Source organism: Neopsephotus bourkii, unplaced genomic scaffold (genome assembly GCF_033783945.1).
Source record: "Neopsephotus bourkii isolate Nb327-2 ecotype Australia unplaced genomic scaffold, CSIRO-AGI_Nbou_v1 NB_1820, whole genome shotgun sequence".
Taxonomy (NCBI): Eukaryota; Metazoa; Chordata; class Aves; order Psittaciformes; family Psittacidae; genus Neopsephotus; species Neopsephotus bourkii.
In genome coordinates, this window is record NW_026902293.1 from 8,946,640 (window position 1) to 8,961,279 (window position 14,640).

At 39.7% G+C, this 14,640-nt stretch overlaps 1 protein-coding gene across 3 annotated transcripts in view; it reads right to left on the minus strand.

Annotated features, from left to right (window-relative positions):
* The window catches only part of STAU2 (staufen double-stranded RNA binding protein 2), a 143,793-nt gene that overhangs the window by 63,835 nt on the left and 65,318 nt on the right, over positions 1-14,640 (minus strand). The window lies entirely within an intron of this gene.

Consider the following 14,640-nt stretch of genomic DNA (forward strand, 5'->3'; position numbering starts at 1 on the left):
TCTTGAAATAAGCTACTAGAATCCACTGGATCAATACGCAATTTCAGATAATGGCCATTGTTAATCTGCCTAAGTTACTGTGTAAATAGAACAGGATAGTCTGCTGGTCTTCAGCTGGCACTTCTGGATTTGGACATCTGTCCTTGCAGGAACAAGGGCTATGATTTACTGATTCACAGCTGAGGAAGGTGAGAGACCTGTTATATACAGTAGTTAAGCTTAACTATAATACACCGAACTACTGTTAGAAACAAGCTAACTGTTCATTAACAAGAGACCAAGAGGAGCAAAAGTAAAGACTGCTATTTTCACACACTGCTGCTTAGGTTTTCACAGTTTGAAACACAACTTCTGTCTGGCCAAACACTTTCTTTCTTGACCATTTAATAACTTAAAAGAAATAATATGCACTACGAAAAGAAAGAATTTATCTGTGACACTGGAGTTCATGTTTCCAAACCAAAAACTACTCTGAATCAACGCACCAGCAGGAGTCTTAGAATGCTAGACAGAAATAAACTAGGTAATAAAATGCCATTATGTTCAGCAATGCACAAATCTTCTGGATTGACAAGCCTGAACTATTTTGTTAGAACAAAGGATGGTATTCCTTTAAATCTGCCCCTTAAAGGGAAAGCCCCCAATTTAGTCCAAAATTTACAGAATAATTTCCAAGACTCTATATGGGTTGCTCTGGATTTACAGGGACAAGCAAAGCAGAATGGGCTCAAAAATCACAAGAGTCTCAAGAATAATTTTTCTTTCTTTAGCTTCCCAGTGAAATTCTTGTTTTTCTATACTGGTCATTTATCTTTCCCTTTCTGTTGCTCTTCTACTTATAGTTATGTCATCTGCTATAAAGAAACTGAAACAATTCTGTTTGTTTGAGCTCAAACTGTTTCATGCATATTTACTGGCAAAGGAACACTCCTGGTGTGAAAATAAATGAAATATACTTTCATTCATAAAATAATTAAATAAATTAAATATACTTTACTATAATAAATTAAATATACTTGCTCACTTCAACCACCTTCTCAATGCCAATTACAGGAGCTATCACAGTATAGTATTTTATTGTATTATCCACAGACTTTTCCTAGCAAATAACATATCGGTCTCCTCAGGCGTGGAGTAGCAAATATCAGTTTGCATTCTTACTACCTGCTTTACAATTCCAGTACAGTTAAAAGGAAAAAAAATTAAATTGGGGAAAAAATCCTGTTGCATGAACAAAGACTTTTATGAGAAGTTAAAGCATAGATAAAAAACAAGACCAGGATGAAAAAAAAAATTGTCCCAGATGAAAAAATAAAACGTACAATAAAAAAAAATATTAAAAAATCAGAAAAGAAGTGTTGAATCAAACTGTTTCCTGCAATGCTGGAGTTCCTTGATGTAGTGCGATTACTAAATATAGTATTTTACTAATCTCAGCAGGGAGCTGGCTAACTGCATGCCCGTCAGATGTTTTTAACGGTCACCCCCTGTGGAACAAATCTAAGGAGTGCATGAAAAACACCCACATTTAAAAAAGCCCCCTTGCTAGATCATTAAGGAAAGATAAAGGCCTGTACATTCGGATGTGATATATAACACAATCATTGTGTCAAGAAAACATATGTTTGATTAGCGCGCCTCAGGTTCATTAATCGCTGTGTCTGCTTCACAGCAGTGGGCAAAGTTTGCACCGCAGCTACTGCACAGAAGGATAAAGACACTCGGTAGCTTAAAGACCGACAGTTCAGCAGTAAATCTTGAGCTGTTCCAACATGCTCCTCTCTTACAGAGTTTGAATAGCAGCTGTATCATAGTCTTAAATCTTCATTAAAATATGGTCCTAGGGTTTAGACTAAGAAATAAAACATTACTGTACCATAAATAGCTAACAGCAAGCAGACTAAAGGCATTGTCACAGGTTACTGCAATAGTATTTTATGTTCCTCACTTTAGTAACGCAGATAGCTGACATCTACAAAAAAATGTGAAACACAAATAAGAGTGAAAAAAACCTTACTTGATACAGTTCCAAAAAAGAATATATAAAATGTCTGCTAAATGCAAGACTAGTTTATTGTCTAAGCCAAAGAAGCTTATACATCTGGAATTTTCTCATGCTGTTTAGATACTCCCTGAATTTGGAGCTCCTGTTCCAGTGATGCACGAGATCTGGAAAATTTGGCCACATATGATGCTCAGTCGAGCAAGGGAGACTCAGCTCCATCCTGCCTCTGGATGTGACATTTAGTTCTAATTAAGAGAAAATTAGACAACATCACGGTGTGCAGCACAATCAGTACAGTAAGGTGCTTACTGTTTACCTTCCCTGTGTCAGTCTTAACCTAGGTATGTATTTATAAAGACAGTGCTCCTGTGGAGCACAAGCACAGTGAGCATCTGAGTAACCGTATTTTCAATGGCTGGCATTAAAGTGTGAAAAGGGACCTGTTTGTCTGACAGAGAAGCTAAAATCCAGAGATAAAATCAGGACATGGCTTTCTATTAAAACCACACTTACATTGAAAAGTAATGTAAGTGTAAAAATCACACATTGCTACCTATTCATTTCCTATATTCTAATAACTAAGATATGTATTTTTTTGTAGACATCGTAGACAGTGGTTGAACCACAGTGAGTTAAACCACTGAATACAATCTTCCACCCCCCCAAAAAAAGAGTAAGAAAAACATGATTAAAAACACATATTCAGAAATTAAAACTGTGCAAAGCACTACAAAATAATGTAAGCTATAGCTGACATGGTTTTTGCAGAAACAACTTGTTTGCCTCTGATCCATTCACCCATAATTATTCAGGTAAATACTGTACTTTCAAGGAGAAGAGTTGAAAATAATTTTATAATTCACAGTCAAAGCAAATATGAAAAACTGGCAAATGTGGGATCTTCTGTTGTCATATGGGATAAAAAAATGAAGGGAGGTGAAAAAGCTTGTGTCCTGCTAATAACATACACAGCGGATGAGCATGGTACGGAGCACTTGTGTTGGAGCCCCTGTCTTGGGTATCATCCTGAAAAACTGACTGACATGAGAGAGGAACTTGGTTAGTTTGGAGGGAGAAAATTATCTGGGGTTAAAATAACTTTCTAGCAAAAGCATGAATGGAAATATGTTCTCATGAACACTCTTTAATTACGAAGGTTGTGAAGCATTGTCTATTCTCCATTTACAAACTGTACATGAAAGCCCCAGATGCTGCATTACTGAAGAGGGAAGAAGATCACTATGAAATTGTGAGTACAAAACCAGCTGCTCAAGTTTGCTGAAGTCTGATGCTGGTACAGACACTGGATTTGTGCACTAACCTAGGTACAGGGCAGTACGCAGAAAAGAACCACCCTTCTTTAAGTAGAACAAGAAACAACCATTTCACTTCTGTCAATTATCCTGCTTCATTGTGCTCCCAATTCTGAACAAGGCTGAAAGAAACCACTGCCAAAAAACCCTTTCCTGAAAGCCTCAGCTTAACTCACAGAGGGGGCATAAACTGTTACTTGTCTCTTTTCTCCTTCTTCACCTTTTCTTCTTGCCTCTCTTGTCAATGGTTTCTGCTTGAGAGTTGAACTCCCTTATAATTAAAATGAAAACCCAGTCTGCTATGAATTCACCACCTCACCTTCACATTTTTGCCAGCTGAAACTTCCAGTCTTTCAAAGTTTTGGCTGTATTCCAAGCCAAGGTCTGTAGCTAAGTTATCAAGTCACATTAGGATTTACTTAGAAAGATTTTGGCAGGGAACACAGCCTGGTGCATTTAGTTCTGGCTCTGGTATCTTCAGAGACCCTGATAGCTTTTATATTTTCTCACACATAAACCCCCTAAATTCTAAAATTGGTTATGAAAATATAATCCACATTTTTTCCATGGACCAAGTTAAGCACAGGGATATGTAGGAGGATTTCAAATTGCTATTTGCAAGATGAGAAGAGAAAAGCTAAAATGTTACCGAGGTGACATCCACACCTCACCTGGGGATGCAGGCACTGCCATTAGCCAGCTATTCTCCATTTATCCTTCTTTCCTTTTAGAAACTGAAACAAAAAAGAAGCACCTGGCTGTTTATGGAGGTAAGAACAACGAAACTTCAGCAGCATTTGAATAAGGGGCTTTCTTCCTTGTAAGAGGGAGAGAGGTAACGATGGCCAGAAGAGAAGAAAGCTAGTTCAGACAGATTTCTGGCCAGAAGCCAGGTAGTTGGAGACCTCATGTTAGAAAATTTACTGTCCCTCGTAGCTAGATTTGCATTTGTTTTCCTAATTCTGCATACTGGTGAACTAATTCAGAAACATTCTTCCTACAGCAAATATTACCTCTTGCAGCACGCTCTTGTGAATGAATATGCTAGGTTTCCAAAGTTGCACACCTTTCCTTACAGCAACTAGTAGGAGGATGATTCTTATGGTTATTTTTATGCAGAACTACTACTGCTATTTTGACTTCCTTTGAAATCAAAAATAAGATAATGTGGACTAGATGGTCTATAGTCCAAAGAAACATTTCTGAAGTAAACGGAAACTAATAAAACCATTCCTTGTAGGTCTGCCCCGGGTCACTGCCATCAACTGTGGTACTGTCTACCTTCCCTCCGAAGTTAGCTGATTAAAAAAAACCCTATAAACCAGAATGCAATGAAGTCCAGGTGCTTTGATTTTTGCATGAAGCTCTGTCTTTCACGAACAATTCTTCCTATCAGTTTGTTCTGGTTTATCTCTCCCTCTATTTCACATTCCCAGCATGTTTTCTTACTTCTGAGTAGTCAGGTATGAATTAGGGCTGGAGACCCTGAAGCCCTTTCCTACATAACATAGCCATTCGATGTCAAGTTGATTTTCAGTGTAGCAGCACACCTGCAAGTTTCTGAGACTGAGGCAAGGACTCTCTATTAACAGATAGTAACCTGATGTTGTGCAAATCAGAGATACCAGTAAAATTATCAATAAAATCCTGACTAATATGCTACCTTTCCTTAGAAGAAACTACATTCCCTATTAATACAGCAAAAATTGTAGTTTTATTCCATTGTCGTCTGGAATAAATGGGGGAGTTTTGTAGCAAATAACCTGGTAAAAGGGTGTAGATTTTCCTCACAGCACAACAACTATGTTCATGCGCAAATTCACATGGATAAAAAGAGCTCTCCTATTTCCCGACTTATGCCCAGTGGCACAAAACTGTAAAGATGCCAGCAAAGTATAAAAGGCTGTAGTAGTTTTGACTGGGATGGAGCTCATTTTCTTCACAGGAGCTTGTATAGTGCTACATTTGTGAGAGTATGCTCTGCTACAAAACACAGTGGATAACACTAATGCTTCCCTTACTGTTGAACAGTTCTTACACAGAGTTCTTATGCCTCTGCTCCTCTCACTACTCCACCAGCATAGTAGTGCACAAGGATTTGAGAGGGGACACAGCCGGGACAGCTGACCACAAATGACCAAGGGAATATTCCACATGTTATGACTTTAGGGTCAGCATAAAAGCTGGGGAAGAAGGAGGAAGGGGAAGGTTTGGAGTCACAGCATTTGCCTTCCCAGGTAACCCCTGCACATGACGAAGCCCTGTTTTCAGGAAATGGCTGGATACCTGCCTGCCAATGGGAAGCTGTGAATTAATTCCTTGTTCTGCTTTGCTTTACCTATTAAACTGTCTTTATCTCAGCCCACAAGTTTTCATACTTTTACCCTTCCAATTCTCTCCCCCATCCCACAGAGGTGAGCGAGTGAGCAGCTGCGTGGAGCTGAGATGCCCACCAGGGTTAACCTGTAAGAGTCCCTTCTAGCACCCAGTGTAGGGCATGATGGGTTTGAGGTAGCAACAGATTTGATCAGAGAATGGCAGATCAAATTTATAGCTGGTTAGCTACTGTTTGGCAAGCTCCTGTGCTTGCCATGGGGCTTGCTTGCTTCACTGTAGAGTCTACTGCTTGTTAGCGGCTGCTTTTTTGCTTCTGCCGTTTCCTGTTCTCCTTATCATCCTATTCTGCCTGGGAATGTACTGATAACAGCAATGGGCTGACAAATGGCCAGGGCATTGCTGCTGTTCCTGAGGTGCTGTACTGGACAGGCTAGAACTCAAGTCCTGGGGACTGTGACTGGATAAGCGCATGCTAGAGCAGGCACATCCAGAAGTGTACGAGACCATGGAGTAGTCCATGCCAGAGCAGGTACTCCCCTGAAGGAACTATTGGCAAGGTGAGATAAGGTCATGCTGGAGCAGGTACGCTCCTAAAGGATGGTGGTCTTCTGTGGACAAGGCCACACAGGAGCAGAAGGGCCTTTGGGCCTGTGGATAAGCCCATGCTGGAGAAGGCGAGGAGTTCATTGCAATGTTAAACACAATGGCCTTATACAAAGGGACAACAGAGGAAGATTGTAATGGATATGCTTTTAAACTGTAACCCAAGATTTGAGTTGTATGCTATAAAGTACTATAGCAGGTACCAGCTGAACCAGCAGAGGACAAGCCTCACAAAAAGCCATGAAAGTGCAGCAGTGGTCCAACTGATCTGACTTTGGTGTCCAATGACACCATAAAACACACCACTTCTCTTGTCCTGAGTATTTACCCAAACAGATAAACATGGACTAAATGGAGTGAATAGACATTTTGTGGACTTTTTAAAGGGATGGCCCATAGACTAAGGGAATGCTATCTGTGTATAAAGCAAAGGATGGGAAGCGGGGGGGGGGGGGGGGGTAGGGATGTTGGGGGGGGGGAGGGAAGTGATGCTTAATGAGGATCTATTGCACAGTATGGGATCAGAGCATATCGTAAATGGTATGGAATAAGGTTTGGTTTTGGCTAGGATGGAGCTAATTTTCTTCACAGAAGCTTGTATAGTGCTAAGTTTTGGATTTGTGCTGAAAACAGTGTTAACAACACAGGGATGTGTTCGTTGCTGCTGAGCAGTGCTAGCACAGAGCCAAGGCTTTTTCTGCTCCTCACGCCACCACAGCAGCAAGCAGGTGGGGGGTGCACAAGGAGCTGGCGGGGGGCATCCCAGAGACAGCTGACACAACTGACCCAAGGGATATCCCACACCTATGACATTCTGTTTGACAATTAAAGCTGGGGAAGGAAGGAGAAAGGAAGGACATTCGATGTGATGGCATTTGTGTTCCCAAACCGTTACACATGATGGAGCCCTGCTTTCCTGGAGATGGCTGAACACCTGCCTGCCCACAGAAGCAGTGAATGAGTCCCTTCTTTTGCTTTGCTTGTACACAAAGCTTTTGTCTTGCTCTCAACTCACAAGTTTTCTCACTCATGCCCTTCTGATTCTTTCTCTCATCTCACCAGGGGGGGAATGAGTGAGCAGCTGTGTGGGGCTTAAGCTGCCCACTGGGGTTAACCCACAACAAAAGTCTATAGTAATTTGCACATCAGGCAATAGTTTGCTAATTGGTGAAAGTGCAAGAAAAAGTAACCAGCGCGACAGAAACTGAGATAATGAGGACTTTGTACACCATTTCTAAAAGTGTTTATACTCCCTGTGGGTAAGGGACCAACATTGCTGTTGAGATTATTGTACTGGTCATTGAGCATGGCATAGTACAAACACACAGTAAGATAATACCCTTCTGCAAAAGGCCAGATTTCAATACTTCCAGTGATGATAGAGCACAGCATCATCCCACACATCATTTTATAGACCAATCTGACCATTGAGCAGGTGCAGTGCTAGTAAACTTCACTAAGACTCAAAGCACTGGGAAAGGAACCAAAAGCCCTATTCCACTGCTTGTTTTGCAGAAGCAGGTATTGATAATACATGGCAGCACAGTCACTCCCGAGCTACTTCAAGGGGTTTCATGAGTAGTTATTTTTAAATACAAATGTCACTAATTCCCACTGCCCTTTGAGTGCTCACATGAAGGCAAATCAGCTGACTACAGCTGCCCCTGGGCCCGACCACATACTACTATTTTAGAACAATTTCACTAATATTTGCAGTTTGGTTAATCCTGCTGGGAAAGAAGTCTCCAATGACTTGAGGGGGGAGCTAGTTGCACAGTTATATACTTAGAATTATAGGGGGGCTAACCCCAAACGTGGATGAAGTAGTAATTTGCTTTAAAAGCCTTATTTCAAAAGTATTCCCTAACATTATTCCACAAACACGATCATGTTTTTAATACCCTAATTTTTTCCTGATTTCTGGAGATAAGATCTTCTTCAAAGAAGCATTTATATAAAATCAGTTCGCTGACATAGCATTCAAATCCATTTTACATTAATGATGCCAGGAAATCTGCTGTTGTAATTTCAAAAGCTCTCTTTAATTATTGATCGTTTTTTCTAATTTGAATGAGTGATGAGACTTGCACTCCACAGAACTAGCCCATTTGCTGGCATTCCAGTCCCAAGCTGACAGTGGCCACAAACCTTTTTGCAGCTGACAAGTTCAAGGACAGAACAGTATGACCTGGGTTTATATTCTAGTTTTTAGCACTTGCTACGCTTTCTCTCACTGGCTTTTCCTGAAGACTTGCTAAAACATACCTTTTGGTTCATTCATCTGCAAGGAACTTTGAAAATATACTCTGACAACACCATAATTACAACTATATTCATTGTAACAGATTCAGTACATAGATCCCCAAAACCACAGTAAAAATTTACATTTATTTTTCCTTAAAAGCAATTTGAGGAAATCTGAGGAAAATCACATTAGTAATTCATGACTCAAAAGAGATGGTTTGAGTTTTGTTCAATTTACCATAGCTCACCTCAACTTCACCACTAAATAAAGCATAGAAACATAGAATGCAGAATGGTTGAGGTTGGAAGGGACCTTAAAGCTCATCCAGTTCCAACCCCCCTGCCATGGGCAGGGACACTTTCCACAAGACCAGGTTGCTCAAAGCCCGATCCAATATTGTCTTGAATACTTCCAGGGATCCTGCAACCACAGCTTCTCTGATCACTTGAATACAATCACCACAAAATGATTAAACTTCTAAGTAAAACTTTTGTAGTGTAGAAAGACTTAAGGTGAATGACCTAATGTTGGCTCACATTACACAAGGCAGTGAGCCACCAAAGGCTGAAAGAAGCAGAGAGAAGTTGCTGCTTTCTCTCCTCAAAGAGTAATGGAAATGGAAACAACAAAAACAAAATAGAAGAATGTCTGTTATAAAAATGAGACAGAACATTTGGGATGGGAAGGCAATCTATAGCCCATCAGACACTCAGAGACAGGAAATACCCACTGATTTTCTGGGAAACCATGGAAGCTTCATTTTAATGTGTTGCTTCAAAGCCCTTCATTGAAGCTTCTACCTCCTTCAAGGCATTCTTGTTAGTCTGTCTTCATTTCTTCCCATTGGCCTCCTCACCAGGGAGATTCTGCAATACTGAGCATTTCTCAGAATGCTTTCACCTTACTCCTACTCACCGGAACAGAAAATATCTCTTAAGTCCCTTTACTATAGCTATTTGAATCTGGAGTCTACGTGAAATGCTTGGGGTTTTTTCCTGCTTATTTTTCTCCCTAACCAGCAATTTGTACCAATGAATTCTTGCTATTTTCAAAGCCAATTCAGAGATCTATGTTCTTCAAGAGCTCAAGAGACTGGTAAACGTTCTGCTGTAAGCCTTCTTATCTATCATGGGTTTTTTCTGTGCAGTGCTCTTTGTTACCCGAATCCACAACCGGTGTGTCAATCTGTTGCCTTCAGACATGCAACAACTTGTACAAATAAACAATCTGGCCTTAGTTTTCCAGTCCTAAGTTATACTGAAGGTCAATAAAAAAAAAAAAAAGAAATATCCTGGTGTGCTGGCAAAGACCAATGAAACTTAAGTTGAACAAAATTCCGCTTGCTGTGGGAAGAGAAAAAGAGACTGAAAAGGGATAAGATGTTGCGCTTACTAAGGTAAAAAACAGCTTCTGAGGTAAGAGAGACATAGCTAACATCAAGACTGCCAGGGAGCTCTTTCAAATTAAGTATGCATATTTTGCTGCATTATATAATGAGCAAGAGCTAATGAAAGGCAAGCTGCTTCCATCTAGTGAAGTCCAATGAATTTTAATTTAATGAAGCAAGCAACATTTCTTAATCATGACCTGCTTTGTAAAAGAACTTTTGAATTGAAATTGTTATTTTGGTCAACATCAATGAGTCAACACACTTGGCACAAAATGTTAATGAAGGAAGATAAAGACAAATGCACCAAATTTCAAGATACGAAAGTTGCAATGTGATGATAGTAATTTATATCCTGATTATTTCCTTCAGGCTTAACCCTTAATCTCTTGCTCATTCCTTTTGTATTAAAAATTCCCCATAAACTCAAATCTGATTTTCATGAATGCATCTAGGTTTGCTTCAGAAAGAGTTTCAGGCCGAAATTCTTCACCATTAAGAAGACTACAAACTATTAAACTGTGATGAACACCGTCAACAGGTTCTAACAGTGAATTTAATATTGGTCAGAAAAAGAGAACCCTGGGTAAAACCAGGGTTGGGATTCACAAACTTATTCAAATTCAGGCAGATCAGATGCAAAGCTCACCCACCATCCTTTACTTGGGAAGCCAGATGCCAGTTCTGTGGTACTGCACTTGTTAGTAACCACAGCTAACTGAGAGACCACAAAATGGTCACAGCATGGCCCAAGCTACAACCAATGGTTGCTTCACATACCATGCTGAGTCTGAAGAAGCCAGATTTGCCCGATTGATTGTTCTGTGACTACATCCTTCAATGAAAGCAGAGAGCAGACACCGAGGAAAGTACCATTATCAATCACACTAGAACAACTGACAGCACATGAGGACGTGTCTGCATCAGGCAACACAGCACAGGGCAGAAGTCTCAAAGGTACGACTGACTTCACAGTGTGAGGCAACAGCACAAACTTGCAAAACACTATGTAGGGTGCCCAGGCTTACAAGTGAACTGAAAGTTAGGTATCTAATTTGCACAGATGTTTATGAAAATTCAAGGCAGCATCTACCTTTTCAGATGATTTTGCAGCTTTAAATGACTTGCCATTAGCATCCACAGTCCCTGTGTCAATTTTGAAAATGGCATTTCAGTGCTCCTTAAAATTTAACCTGCTCCAGGAAATTTGCAATTACATTCAAATCAGACCAAAACTATACATTTTTCCTTAAAATTCACTGAGGGTTGGATTTCCCTGAAATTTTCCTCACATGTGTATCTCAGTAGTGAGATTCAAGCACTCCTAGACTTCATCAAAGCAAAATGAGGACTTGTTTTGTTTAAAGCCATGGTAGGGAAACACTTGAGCTCAGTGTCAACCCTAACACAACTGTGGAAATTTAGTTTAGACCCACCTCTGGTGACAATTCAAAACCACACACTGAAATGTATGTGCCACAAGTAAACCTGCCTCTAGAGCATCCAGCAGGATTTCTCCTGTGCATGTGGCCTCTCAGAAACATGCCTTCGGTACTGGCTGGGGGAATTAAAAGCATTTAGAAATGCCCAACAATAAAACATTCAAATCTATCAATGTATAAAGTGGAACATTCAAGCCTCTAAACAAATGCTAAGGAGGTGGGAGGGGGTGTAAGATATAAACTGTGTAACCATTGCAATCAAAGGAATGCATCATGTAGAAACTATATACTGTGTGAGGTTTTACTATATAGCCACTACAGAGAAAATGTTAAGAATCTTAAATCCTGCCAATGCAGCAAGCCAAGTATGTCTGCCAGCCACACATCAGGCCTGACTGTGGGCACGCAATTGTGGCTTTTTAAATTTTACAGCCTTTCCTTCATGGAAACTCCTAGGGGAATTTCCTACTGGACTACCTGCAACTTGGGTTTTGCCTCAGTAAAAACTGGAAGCTCAAGTTATTCATGCGTAAACAGCTTCTCTAAATGTTTCCATTTAAACAAACTCCCTTAATAATTCACTGCACTTCAACAGTCAGCAAAAATAACTGTAACTTTCCTAATCTAGTTACAAAACAATGGCCAAAATACCACATAGTCCCTTAAAAACAACATCTTTACTAAAGCTGAATTTTCCTTTAAACAATCTCTGGGCAAAGTCTGCAAAACAATTAACTGGTAGATCGTATTCATAGAAGCAAGCACTAAAATGCTTTATTCAGAGTTTGTAAAGGCCTGCTTGAAGTATTTGTGTTTAATTATCACAGGTAATTTGAAGCCCGAGCCTTGAAAGTATCCAAGCTAAACACCTGTTTTTCAGTGACACTGAGCTGGCTGCTTATTGATTACAAATATACTTAGACTACTAAGCCATAAAACATAAAAATGTAATTTTTTTTAGTACTTTTCCATACATTGGTCCCAGTAACTGTTAATACTAGGGGCTTACAATAGAACATGGCTGAGATCATATACAAACACTTTAGAAGAATTTAAACATCCACATTTTAAAGACGTGTCCCCTGAGGCTAAAGAAGTCAAAAACCCCCATTCAAATAAGCAAGTAACAGTTTTTACATTTACAAATGAAACATCATATGAGTATTTATTGATTTTTTTAAAAATTCAAAAATACATTGTAACAGAACAGAATGCATATGTTCTTCAATGAAAGACAGAACTATGGTTATCATCCGGACCAGAATACAAATACATGCTAACAATTTAAAAATCATTTTGGGTCATTCAGGAAACATGAAACAAGCTAGCTGTTTGCAAATGCAGTAGTTTTCTACTTTGTAAATATGCCTGAGAAAGTTAACCTGCAAAGAAATTGGCTTTTAAACTCTTAAACACAAAGAGCTTTCTAGGCTGAAATGGTGAAGAGACCTGTGATATGCACCTGACAGGCCACCGAGCCATTTCCCACAGAGATTCTGTTCACTGTTCCACCTCAGCTCAGCCACCCAGCAGCGGCAGAGTTTCATATCAATACCAGGCTTACTCAAGCAAGGTGTTAAAAACCATGCAAAAATGGTGTAAAACCATCAGTTACATACACAGCAGACAGATGTTAATAATTGAGATTCTCTACCAAACTCCTTGGTTTGTATCAGGGCCAAGTAAAAAGTAGTAGTCTAGTTTACGGATGAAACAGATTATATTTTTTGGCTCAAGGTAAGACCTTTTATAAACAATTTCTACAGAAGCATCTAGAATCAAAGCATGAGAAAAAAACAGGACAAACACAACTAATCATTTTACAGTAACCACATACTGTAGGCAAGTAGGAATCAAAACAGTAACATAAATTGTGCATTGGTTCTATGAAAATAAAGTGTTACTAGAAGACACAAGCAATCTGACAAGATGTGAAAGCGAGCAGTGAAAACTTCACGGATTGAATTTCTTTTGATCAGAATTCATCTGTTTCTACTGCAGGCAGGTAACAAATGGAACTCAGGAAAACTGAATTCCTATTAGCAGCTTAACTCTACTACAGTGAGGCTTAGGCTTTTACCGTTTCTTGTATTAAAAGACATTCAAACTAATAAATCAAAAATGGTACTTTAAAAATGAAGACCAAAAGAAAGCTGAATGTACATTTTAGACAGAAACAGCATTAGATCAAATCCACAACTAGTGATATCTGATGTATGCAAATGTAACTGAACTATGCTGCTTATGCCAACAGAACATCTGACGCTGCATCTTGAATTCTAGCAGCCTCTTTTAAACCACTTCCAACAGCTGCATACTTTGTAAATTACATGGGCTTTGATGAAAACAAATCATTGTCAGGCATGCAAAATTCTAACAGAAACCTCCCATTTCCAGAATTTGGTTACATGATTAAATTACATATGCTAGAACATGTGAAACCAACTTTTCAAATGAAACAAATTCACAACTCTGAAAAACAAAAACTAAACCACCCATATAAAAAACCTAAGACAGGAAAAATAGTATTTGTACGTAGCTCATTCTATCCTCTGGTGGTGCAATACAGCAAAAAGAGCTACTGTCCTTATAGTGTGTAATTTTGCATGTAATGGTGATTGGGAAGAGGCTTCCTTTTCACATCTTCCACACTGCAGAAATGACTGGATGTACTATAGAGGCTGCCACACCTATTCTATGAAATGCATGGTATTTGCCATTGATGGATACAGGCTATCAGCGCTGAAGGACTCATGCACTGACCCAGTGTGGTTCATCTTACATTCTCTAGTACTGACTGTGATGTCAAAAACATTCTGCATTGCTCTGACATCAGTTCTGCTCCTAGGCTGCACCTTCGGATGAAAACATTGTTCTACAGGATACAAGCGAGGGGTGCAGGGTGGGAGGCAGAGTTACGGCTTTAACGACCTGGCCCAGAAGGCGAAGTTAAGGTGGTGTGTCACTACCTTCTGGCTCAGAGTCGAAGAGAGAAACTAATGCCAGAAGTATGCAAAGCTTCTAATACCAAGAAGTGAAGACTTTTAAAGAAGTGCAAGTAAAAAGCACAATTTAAGCCCGTAATTATTCAAGGAGAATAAACAAAGGAAAGAAAGATGGTCTGCAGTAAGGTGAATGGAAGGAAGGAACAAACAAGAGAAAGAGGGACATGTATATTGGTGCAGGGGTTGTATCTCCTGGACCCAGCAACTGCCTTGGACACCATCTAATTTTACAAGATAAGTTACATGCATGCCCACATTCAAGAGGGCAAGAGTGAAACCTTGATGGCAATGCTATGATTCTGG